Below are 11,580 nucleotides of genomic sequence, written 5' to 3'. Positions count from 1 at the left end.
TCATCCCATTTAATTCTGCAAGCTTTCACCTTCACTCAATCCTGCCACGCACACACTCACCCACCTCTCACCAACACACACACTGGCCAGCCTGCACCACTTTATCTTGCTCAATTGTTTTTCCATAGCACTTATCATCTAATATACTATTTAATTTTACTATGTTTATTGTATGTTTCCACATGGATAGGGGTTTCCCTCTTTCTCTCTCTCTTCATTAATATATCCCAAGTGCCTATAACTGTGCCTGGGATATAGTAAATGATCAGCAAATACAGGCAATATCAGTTGAATGTTTGTTGAATACATATATTGGCATATTTAATTAAAGTAGGTCTACTTAAACTACCAAAGGTTTATCTTCTATGGTAGAAATATAGACAAATCCCGGAGTCACTAACTTCTGTCTTTTCACGCACGTGTGTGCTCAGTCGTGCCCAGCTCATCGAGACCCCATGAACTGTACCCCGCCAGGCTCCTCTGTTCATGGGATTTTCCAGGCAAGAATACTGGAGTGGGTTGCCGTTTCCTACTCCCGGGGATCTTCCCAAGCCAGGGAAGCAGATTCTTTACCACTAGCGCCACCTGGGAAACCCGTATATGTATGCATGGGTGATACGCATAAATGCACACATACCCACATATGTAAGAAGATAATTTTTGTTGCAGTAACTATTAAGTCTGTCAACAGAATATATTTGTTTTTTTCTTTTCTTTTTCTATTTTGAGACAATGTTTATTTCAAAAGACATAGATATTTCTTCAAATATCCTACAGAACAATAAATACCCTGGGGTGAAAGTCCAGAAAAAAGTTCCTTTTCAAAACTCCCAGAATTGAGTCCAGTTTTGGCCATGATCCAGTCAGACAACGAAATCATTTACCATGTTGGTACTTGAGTATGGAGCATCATTTTAGAGCAAAGCTCAGAAGGAATATATATTTTACCTAAATAAATCTGCTTCTTGCTGCTTAGTGGACCAACTTGATTCATTTATTCATCAACATTCATTTAATTAACTTATTCATTCTCGCCTTTTGTCAGGCATTGTGCTAGCTCCTGGTTATATATGATGTAATACATGATAAAGGAGAAAGTTCATTCCTTCAAGGAATATAATGTAAGCAAAGTAATGGGCAAGTAAAAAGGCAGTTATAATGAAGTATAAGTGCCTCTGTACAGCTGACAACAGGATGCTAAAGGAACACAAAAGGTTAGGATATATTCACAGTCTCTAATAACCCAGATTGCTGCCCAGTTCACCTTTAGACAATCAAATTTTTGAGATTAGATCAGCCCTTTGTCTGCTCGGAAATGGCAATTGCTTGTGGCCAGAATAGAGGGGGAAAACTATATTATTATCATTATTACTATTACTAGTAATATTACATTTTTAATGATAATGATAATTAAGTAAAAAAGGCAGTTTACAGAACAAGAAATAAAATCTTACTATAATTAAAGCAATACAAATTAAAATAATAATTCAATAGATTTAGTCAATTATTGAGTACCTACTGTGTGTCAGGCATGTTAAAGTTGCTTCAGATACTGCAGAGACTAAAGCCTGCAAAGTCATGGCTCTCAAAGAGCTCATATTCTTTGCAGAATAAACAACAAGAGATACAGCAGAGAAATAGACAAAGGAACAAATAATAGGTAGATAACTGTGATTAAAGTCCCAGCTGAAGCCCAGTTTACAGTGGGTCCGTTGGATCCATGGATCTAAGCGGGGTCATTTCTCTTGTCCTCAAGTGTACGATTGATGTTGACAAACACAGAAGCTGGAGATAAAGAAAGTTAAGGGGATGAACAATAATATTACAGTTCTGCTCCAGCGTTTTGTTAACTACCCTGCTTGTCATGATATGGTTTGAAGAAGAGAGCTGGACTTCTCTCAGTACATAGTTACCTTGATAACATCATTTTGATCAGGCAAAAAAAGAAAAAAAGCAACAAAGAGAGTTAGTATGCTGGAGATCTTGTTCAGATACATACACACCAGAGGGTGGGAAATAAAACCTGCAAAGATTCAGAAATCTGCCATATCAATAAAGTTTTCAGGGTCCAGTGGTCAAGAGTGTGCTAGAATGTGCCTCCAAAGTAAGAAACATTACTGCATCTTACATTCTCTACTACAAAGAAAGAAGCCTTTGGGGTTCTGGAAGCAACATATTCTCCACCTAGGAATATTGTGGCAAGCCATATACTGGTGTCACAAAAGATTGCCAGCTTTGAATGTAAAGGGGCTCTGCAGTAGGGCCACTGCAAGCAGCTTGGTCGCTTGGGCCATACGCTACAGCAAACCGATGCTGATCAAGTTGTCAGTGGTGAAAAAAGGAATTTATAGTTAAGTCCCAGTGGGAGAATCACAGTGCAGACCCCTGGAGTACTGGAGATGGCCATGCTACCTGGAGCCACACATTATATATCTTTTGAAAACTGAAAAAATAGTTCTTGATATGTTGCTGAACCCTGGTGGACAGAATGCTTGACACTGGGACACCAGGTACCATAATTATCTGTGAGTTGGGTTATTTGTTGTTGCTGTTGTTCAGTCACTCAGTTGTGTCCGACTCTTTGTGACCTGATGGACTGAGGCATGCCAGGCTTCCCTGTCCTTCACCACTTCCCAGAGCTTGCTCAAACTCATGTCCATTGAGTCAGTGATGCCATCCAACCAATTCGTCCTCTGTCATTCTCTCTCCTCCTGCCTTGAATCTTTCCCAGCATCAGAGTCTTTTCTGAGTCTGTTCTTTGCATCAGGTGGCCAAATTATTGGAGCTTCAGCTTCAGCATTAGTCCTTCCAGTGAATATTCAGGACTGATTTCCTTTCAGATTGACTGATTTGATCTTCTTGCAGTCCAAGGGACTCTCAAGAGTCTTCTCCAACACCACAGTTCAAAAGCATCAATTTTTTGATGTTCAGCCTTCCTTATGGTCTAACTCTCACATTCATACATGACTACTGGAAAAACCATAGCTTTGACTATACTGACTTTATGACTTGGGGCCCACCAAGTCACAAAGTCAGATAAAATTGGGGGTAGTCCATTAAAAGAAAGGGCTGGTTCATCCAGGATTAAGGCCAAGCAGCCCCACAAGACAAGTAAGCTCCCTGAGTGGATAGTCCAGAGTCCCAGGTCACCAACCACAGTTACACTAGCATCTCTTCCTCCAGGTTCCCCTACCTATGCCTTAAGAGGGGAGGGGGTCCCTCTATGACTAGCTTAAATAGAGGGGAAATCTTGAGCTTGAGTTATGGATGAATCCGCTTTGCTTATGGAAGCAAGCTGAAAATGGGCACCAACTACATTACAGCCACCCTCAAGAACAGACTTGAAAGAGAATGAAGAAAGAAAATCTTCCCAACAGGCAGAGTTGCAAACAACACACCTGAATTGTCTACTTTGTGAAGAAGAAGAAATGGCCCAAGATAAGAAAGTGTATTTGTTATCTATTGCTACATTACAAATTACTTTAAAACTTAGAAACTTAAAACATATCTCTCACAGTTTCTGTGGGTTAGACATGGGATGTGGTTTGGCTGAATCCTCTGCCTTAGCGTCTCTCGCATGGTGCCAACCAACATTCCAGCCGAGCTGGAGTCTCTTCAAGCTCGACTGAGGAAGGGCCTAAAACCAAGATCACTCACGTGGTTGTTCAGAGAACTGTTTCTCACAGGATGTTGGACAGAGGGCCACCTGTTGGCCAGAAGATTCCCTCAGTTCCTCGCCACATGGGCCTCTCTGCAAGATAACTAACAATAGGGCAGCTGGCTTCTATAAGGGTGAGCAAGTACGAGAAGGCTAGCAACATGGAAACCAGCATTTTTGAAATTCGTCTTAGGAATGATACCACATTTTTGTTGTGTTCTGTTTGTTAAAAGCAAGTCACTATGTCCTGGTGGTGGTGATTTAGTCGCTAAGTCGTGTCCAACTTTTGCAATCCCATGGACTGTAGCCCACCAGGCTCCTCTGTCCATGAGATTTCCCAGGCAAGAATACTGGAGTGGGTTGCCATTTCCTTCTCCGTGGGATCTTCCCGACCCAGGGATAAAACCCAGGTCTTCTGCAGGCAGATTCTTTACTGACTGGGCTACCAGGGAAGCCCCGCTATGTCCTACCCACATTCAAAAGAAGGAGATTATACAAGGGCATGACTACCATAGGTGGAGCCTATCATCAGGAGCCTTCTTAGAAACTGTTTTCCACAATAGATTCCTGGACAACTACCCATTAGAGTATTAGAATGGCTTACAGATGTAGTGGAGTGCCAATTTGGAGCCAATTTGGTGTCAATTTGGTGTCCTACAGGTGGGAGTGCCATTCTTCAGGACACAGTAGCTTTTAGAGACCTCTTTATGAGATTATATCCCCTCTACAAAGAATACAAAGGGTAGAAGCAGGCATAGTCTCACTAACCATTACTCCCAAGGACTTATCCTAGTAATTCTAGGCTCTGTAGGGTTAAAAGTACTGGTCCTTAAAGGAAATGCTATCTTGCCAAGGGACAGAGCAAAGAGTCCCATTGAATTATAAGCTATAGATCCCACCTGGACACTTTGAAACCCTTATAGCCAGAGACCAATAGACAAAAAGTAAAATCAGGAATAATTGACCCTGATCAGCAAGAAGACAGGGCTGCTTTTACACAAAGCAGGTAGGGATGAACAGATGTAGAACTAAGATTATGCACTTGGGCACCCCTTGGTAATCTGTTACCTGATTATAACTGCAAACAGTCACATAGAGCAGCCCTGGCACAGGAAGAATATGAACATCCCTCAGAGAGGGGGATTTGGGTTCAACCAATGCAAGAGCCATCTGTACCTGCCAAAGTGAAGGCTGAGGATGAGGGAGATTCAGAATGCATAGTAGAAATGGGAAAGGATGGGTACCAGTTTTGACTCTAAGACTGACTGCAGAGATGGGACTACAGTTTGTCCCACTAGCCCCCTCTTCTAAGCTTTTCCTCAGGAAGAGAGGACTATGGGAACCATGGTGGAGCTATTCTTCGACCCGGTGTGGAGAAGTGTGTCTGTGAGGTGTGAGGTCTGTGACTGGCTCAGACCTTCCTTCGAGAGAACCAGCTGCTTGGTGTGTAGTGCAGGCTCCAGCCTTTGGAAGCACACCAGTGTTCACTCTGAGGCCACAGGCCCCCACCAGTGACTGAGATGACAGGGCATTGGAGCTGGGCTGCTTCTGCCCAGCATGAGACTCCTCTGATGAACAGTCTCCGCTCCTGAGCTCTCTGCTGGCCTGGCTGAGACTTCCTCAGAGTTGTGTTGCAGTTGGAGGTTCCTTCCATCCAACTCTCCTTCTCCTTTTTGCCTTTCACCTATGTTAGACCTACATCCTAGTCTGGAGGCTCTTCCTGCCTATTCCTTCTTTCTTGCCCCTTGTATCCTTCATGGGCTTTGCCCTCAGGAGATCGTGAACATGGCTACTCCCCTCTCAGTGACTGTTTCTTCTACATCTTCACCAGGACTGACACAAAGCAGTGATTTTATCCCTTGGTGTGAAAGTCAGTAGCGTCCGACTCTTTGAGACCCCATGGAATTCTCCAAGCCAGAATACTAGAGTGGGTAGCCTTTCCCTTCTCCAGAGGATCTTCTCAACCCAGGGATTGAACCCAGGTCTCCCGCATTGCAGGTGGATTCTTTACCAGTTGAGCCACAAGGGAAAACCTTATCCCTTCGGGTTCTGGGCAAAATTCTAAAAAATAAATTTCTTAATCTAGATAACTTTTAATCCAATGCGTGAGTGTATCAAATACAAGTCCAACTTTCAGAGTTTAGGTTTGTACATTAACAAAAACTGTAAAATTCCTATTGCTATGGGAATTTAGACACAGTGCCCAAGCAGGTAACTCTTCAGACAGGTAGATGACTATTGACTGGAGTCAAGAGAGGAGTGTCCAGATGTTGTCAGTTCCTGTAGAGCAGAGTCTTGGTCAATGCCAAGACTTTGGAAATCTTGAATGCTAACTGAAAAACTGAAATTCCATTCAAGCTTCATGATCAGAAAGAGAAACTAATAAATAAGTTGTTGGTTGAGTCAGAGAGCTGTCCTCCTTTGCATGAGCTATAATCCACTCTGCAGGACATCTGTCTGATTAAAGGACTTAAGCAATTTATTTTAACAAGAGTGGTCAGCAGGTTTTCCAGCAGTGATGGTTACAAGTTAAATAAAAGATGCCTTTGGGGATTCTTGGCTTGGTCTTTTATTTATCATTCTTGCAAACATTTCTTGCTGCAAAAAAAAAAAAAAACTTTCATAATGTTTAGTGCTTACCCTACCTCCACATTTTTTTGAAAAAATTTAATAGAAAGGCTGTGAATGTTTGGTTTTAGAAGCAGTGGAAAAATATGTTGGACAGATCCCAAATTAGGGAATAGACAAGACCCATCTCTGTCTATTATGATTGAAAGTTATTCAAAACAAATCTCTCATATCAAAACATGTTTATTGAACAGCCAATAATTTTGCCTTGGATTTTTTTTTATAGAATTAATGAATATTTTAGTCTTTGTTCTCAGGAGCTGAGTAATTTATCACTAAAAAAGTAGTTGAGCCCAAAGTTCTTTCAAATGGCAATGCCTCTCTTACAGCTAGAGAATGCTCTGGCTTTATTTTTACGAAAAACTTTTAGAGCAGATGAGGAATAGCAAAAAAAGGACAAAAGTGAATATAGGCAAGTTTTTTAAGGTTGTAAAAATAACAGCTAATATGTACTGAATACCTATTATGTCCAGGTTTATAAGGATTGTCCGTTTTATTCCAAACAAGAACCCTATAAGGTAGAATGCCAGGATAAACACCAGTACCCAGATGAGAGCGAAATTAAGAAAGATTAAGCAATGTGTCCAATCAGGTCTATACAACTCTAGAGCAGGAGCTGGCACACCTTTCTGTAAAGGGCCAGATGGTAAATATTTGGGGCTTTGCGGGCCACACAGTCTCCGTCTCTCTGTTGCAACTACTCAGCTCTGTCGTTGCTTCATGAAAATGGCTATAAATGGCAATGTAAACGAATGGGCATGTCTGTGTTTCGGTAGGACTTTACAGAAAAAGGTCATCTGGATTTGACAGGTGGGCCTAATCTCTGTGAATGTTCGTTCTTTTTCTCAGGTGAAACAGTGTTTTAAATTGTGAGGCACAATTGTTGTTGTTGTTTTTTTTTTAATAAATGTATTTGGAGTCCTGCAGAGAAAATTCTAACCTAGTTAAAGCTATCTAAAATATAAATCCGCTCATTCAGCAAATACCTGCTGAGTGGCTATTGTTGGGACGTTGGTAATACAGTGATATCTTAGATGGAGTGTACGAGGGGAAAAGACAAGTAAATAGACAACTATTGTTTTAATAGACTGTGACGAGTGCTATATGATAGGGGCAGTGATTAGGGTCCCAAGGGAACATAGAACTAACCTGGCATGGGGAATTGGGGTCTTTTGGCAAAATGGTCCAATAATAGAGCGCCAACTCCATGCTCCCACCACTCAGCTCCATTCTCCAGGAGTGAAGGCTATTTGAATAAAACAGCTGGAGCACAGCTTTAGCTTGCTGTGTTCTCAGGCTCTTCAGAGTATAAATGTCCCATGCATTAGGGCTTGCCATTATCACCTGAAGGTAAAAGGAATCACCAGGTAATTTTTAAGGATCTTAGTTTTCTCTAATGTTGCCTTGAACCCTGACCCTAAGAAGCTTTTGTGCTCACTCAGTTGTTGTTCACTTCCCCAGAGAACAGCACATAAGCCAAATGGGTAGCTGTGGATTGGCCTGCCAGTGGTTCCTGACTGTCTATGAGATGTGTTTGTGTGTGTGTGTGTGTGTGTGTGTGTGAGAGAGAGAGAGAGAGAGAGAGAGAAAGGGAGGGAGCGAGACAGTGCTCAGTCGTGTCTAGCTCTTTGTAGTCCACCAGACTCCTCTGTCTATGGAATTTTCCAGGCAAGAATACTGCATTGGGTTGCCATTTCCTTCTCCAGGTGATCTTCCTGACCCAGGGATTGAACCACATTTCTTGAGTCTCCTGCTTTGGCGGGCAGATTCTTTACCACTGTACCACCTGGGAAGCCCATCTATGAGATGTTATTACTCACTTGAAATAAATTTCAAGGGCCCTAAAGACTGTGACTTAGAAGTTCTTGGTTCAGTGTCTGAGAATCCAGTCTTTGAACAAGCGCCACTAGTGATTCTGATGTGCATGAACTATGTTTGGAAACTGCTGGTCAGGCGGATTTCTAAAGTTTCTCTTAACCTTTCCAGCCAGCTAGTCTGTGTTTATTGCCATGACTACACTTACAAACATCCTACCAAGAAGGAAGGAAAATTCTAACTGGTTTTGGGGATGTTTACCACTGTTTCTACCTTCCCATCACTGCCATATAGGGACAATGGTTTGTGTGATAGGTTGTTGTGTGGGAGTCAACTTTGTTCCCCTAATATGCTGAAGAATGGCCAGGAGTTCCTCTTTCTTAGGTTACAGAGAAAATGTGAATCTTGGATGTATCGTGCCTGCATGCTTATTTCAGGCATGGTTTACATAGTGAATGAGCAGCACCTATGTATTAATCAAACCCAGTAAGGCGCAAGAAAGTTTCTTCCTGCCTCCAGGTTCTAGACAGGTCCAGATTGGAGGTCTTCTTGTTAATAGCATCCAAATTGGTTTAATGTTCCACAGGGTCAATGAGTGCCAGTTGGCAAAAGTTGGCAAAGGGGAACGGAAAGGGTAAAGGAGAAGGAACATACAAGAAAGGGAGTGTTAGAAGGCAGTGAGAAAGAAAAATAATGTTGGAGTGGCAGAAAGTCTTTATTTCCTGATACTGCTTTAAACATTAGTCCACATATTGAGTTTGGGGTTTTCTGGTACTCCAAAGACTTGGGATTCTGAGCTTCCATTTTAAATAAGAGCATTTGGGTAGAAGCAAAGCCACAAGCCCAGCAGGAGGGGTTTCAACCTAAAAAAATTTCTAGAAGACATCCTGGATATTAAATGCTTAACATTGGTCTCTTCAGAGCATGTAAGGAAGAGAGCATCTTGTTAGACTGTTTACATAGTGAATATATAATCTCATAGAGACAAGCCTATAATGGCATTAAGCTCTAATTGTTCATGTATAGAGTTAATTTTAGATATTTTTAAACATAAAAGTATTAGAAATTCATGACTCCGAATTCTACATTGTCATTGTAGTTCCTATTATTGATGTACTGAAAAAAACCTGTATGCTTTTCAGCTTCTTTTTTGTAATATTTGTCAAGCTGCTCCTGGACATTGTAAAAAGCCAACTAACTTTAATGAATAATTGTCTTAAAAGTCCTAGCTACGGCCCCCAAATTGTTGTTACTGAGGCCTTTTTGAATACGAAAAATGAAAACAGACATGCTTTCATCCGGTTTTGACACAGCAGGAACTTTCCCAAACAGTCAACTCTTAATTTTCCATGCTTTGGAGCAGAGTGCAGTTTTTCATCTCACTCTGGAATGTGTTTTTATTTTAACATTTGAATAGGGATGTTTCTAGAATTCTGGGAATTCACTGGACTTTAAGTAAAATAATGTTGCCCTTCTGGGAAGATCCAACTCTGAAGAAACCGGAGAGCAAGCCAACTTTTCATTCTTAAAGATGAGTTAAATACGCAAGGGGAGGGAGTAATGTCACAATGAAACTGAAAGGCAGATTTGTCATGGATTTAGGGCATCAACATTTGGCTGTACTGAATGAGACAATTCAGACCTTGTTTTTCCTCAGATCATGCTCCCCTAAATTACTGCTCAAAGTGGAAGAAAATGCTAATTTTGACTATGATTTTAAACAATTAATATAGTTATTTTTTAAGTACCAATTATTTATGTAGACACTAGGTAGATCAAATTCAGCATTTGATTTTGTCTTGTGGGGGCAGAGGGGCTTCTCGGGGGGCTCACCGGGAAAGAATCTGCCTGAAATGCAAGAGCCACAGAAGGCACAGTTCGATCCCTGGGTTCTGCAGATCCCCTGGAGGAGAGCATGGCAATCCACTCCAGTATTCTTGCCTGGAGAATTCCATGGACAGAGGAGCCTGGTGGGCTACAGTCCATACCGTCGCAAAGAGTCAGACATGACTTAGCAACTGAGTACGTGTGTGTGAGAGTGTGTGTGTGTGTGTTGCTTCAGAATGGAAGAGAAAAATATAAGGGATTGTACTTCCCAACCTGGGAGGAAGGACAATTCCATTGTAGCAATGAGACAGTTAATATTTTAATTTTCTTTTTCCTTTTTCTCTGAAATTCTCTCCTCTTTCCCTGATTAAGGTAAATATTGCGCAGTGTGTGAGCTGCCTGACATAGTGACAGGGAAAAGAAAGGGAAAGGATAGTCTGGTGATTTGCTCTTAGTATCAGATCCCTACTGGAGGGAGACAAGTTGATTAGAGCTTTTCTTCTCCATCAATTGCTGCTGGGTCTTCCTCCAGGATATAGCTCCTAGAAGGAAAGCAATTCAAACCCTCAGAAGTGGAAAGATTAAGTAGTTTGGGGGCAATAACTATATCTTGGTAAGTCCAGCTTGTCTCCAAATTTTATCTGTACATCAACCAGTTAATGAAATATTTCAAGAAATCTTTCTGCATACTGAAAATATACCCAGTCCTAATTCTACTTGCACAAAGCCATCAGATTATTTGATATTCATTGAAGCATGCATGAGGACACACACACACACACACACACACACAGTATGTCTTGTACCATTTAGGACCCTCTGCCTCCCTAAAGGGGAAGTCCTGAGAACAGGCATTCAATTGTTATCTTAATAAAAGGTAGTTTATTAATTTCCTTGCCTAGTCAAGAACTTTGAATACCTTGTCCTAACCTTTTTCTCTCTATATAAGGAAAAAGCAGCCCAGAGAGGTTCAGTGATTCTTTCCAAGGTTGCACAGCTAGTACCTGGTACATCAAAGGCTAAAATCCACCATGCCTGGCACATGTGCTTGCATGTGTTTCTCACCACATTGAGGGGAGAAATGTTCTGAGAGACATTCTGAAACCCATTAAAAAATTAACCTCAGGGAGGTTGAAATTAAGGGTGTCTTAATTAGTCATTAAATTTATTAAACCAAACCCTTTGCTGAGGACCCTGCGGGCACAGTCAAATTAAAATATTTTAAGCCATATAAAAACCTCACTTTAATTGCTAAGTAGACATACCAGCCTGGAAAGATGGGTTTTGAACCAACCTGACTGTTAACAAACAGAAGCAAATGCTTAGCAGTTCCATAGCAGGAAGCTGCCTGCCTGGAAGAACCTCTGTGGCTGCCTGGGTTTGTTACAGGCCTCAGAGGAAGGAAAGTGATGGGGACAGTAGTCTTATTGGATAAGTACACACGTGAGCATTAGGAGAAATACTAACCTCCAACCGGTAGGAGAATAAGATGGTCATGATGTTTGTTAAGGAGTCAAAGAAGACTGTAAGAAATCAAGGTCATGAATCTAGCTACATGCTTATGAGTGTCAGACAAGAGTGACCTACTTTCTAGCTTCTTTGATTGTTTTGGCCAGGTTTGCTGTTTCTCATGGTTCCCTTTTGTCTGGTAA

This window comes from Oryx dammah, unplaced genomic scaffold, assembly GCF_014754425.2.
Source record: "Oryx dammah isolate SB20612 unplaced genomic scaffold, SCBI_Odam_1.1 HiC_scaffold_28, whole genome shotgun sequence".
NCBI classification, from domain to species: Eukaryota; Metazoa; Chordata; class Mammalia; order Artiodactyla; family Bovidae; genus Oryx; species Oryx dammah.
Note: the sequence above shows the minus strand (reverse complement) of the source record.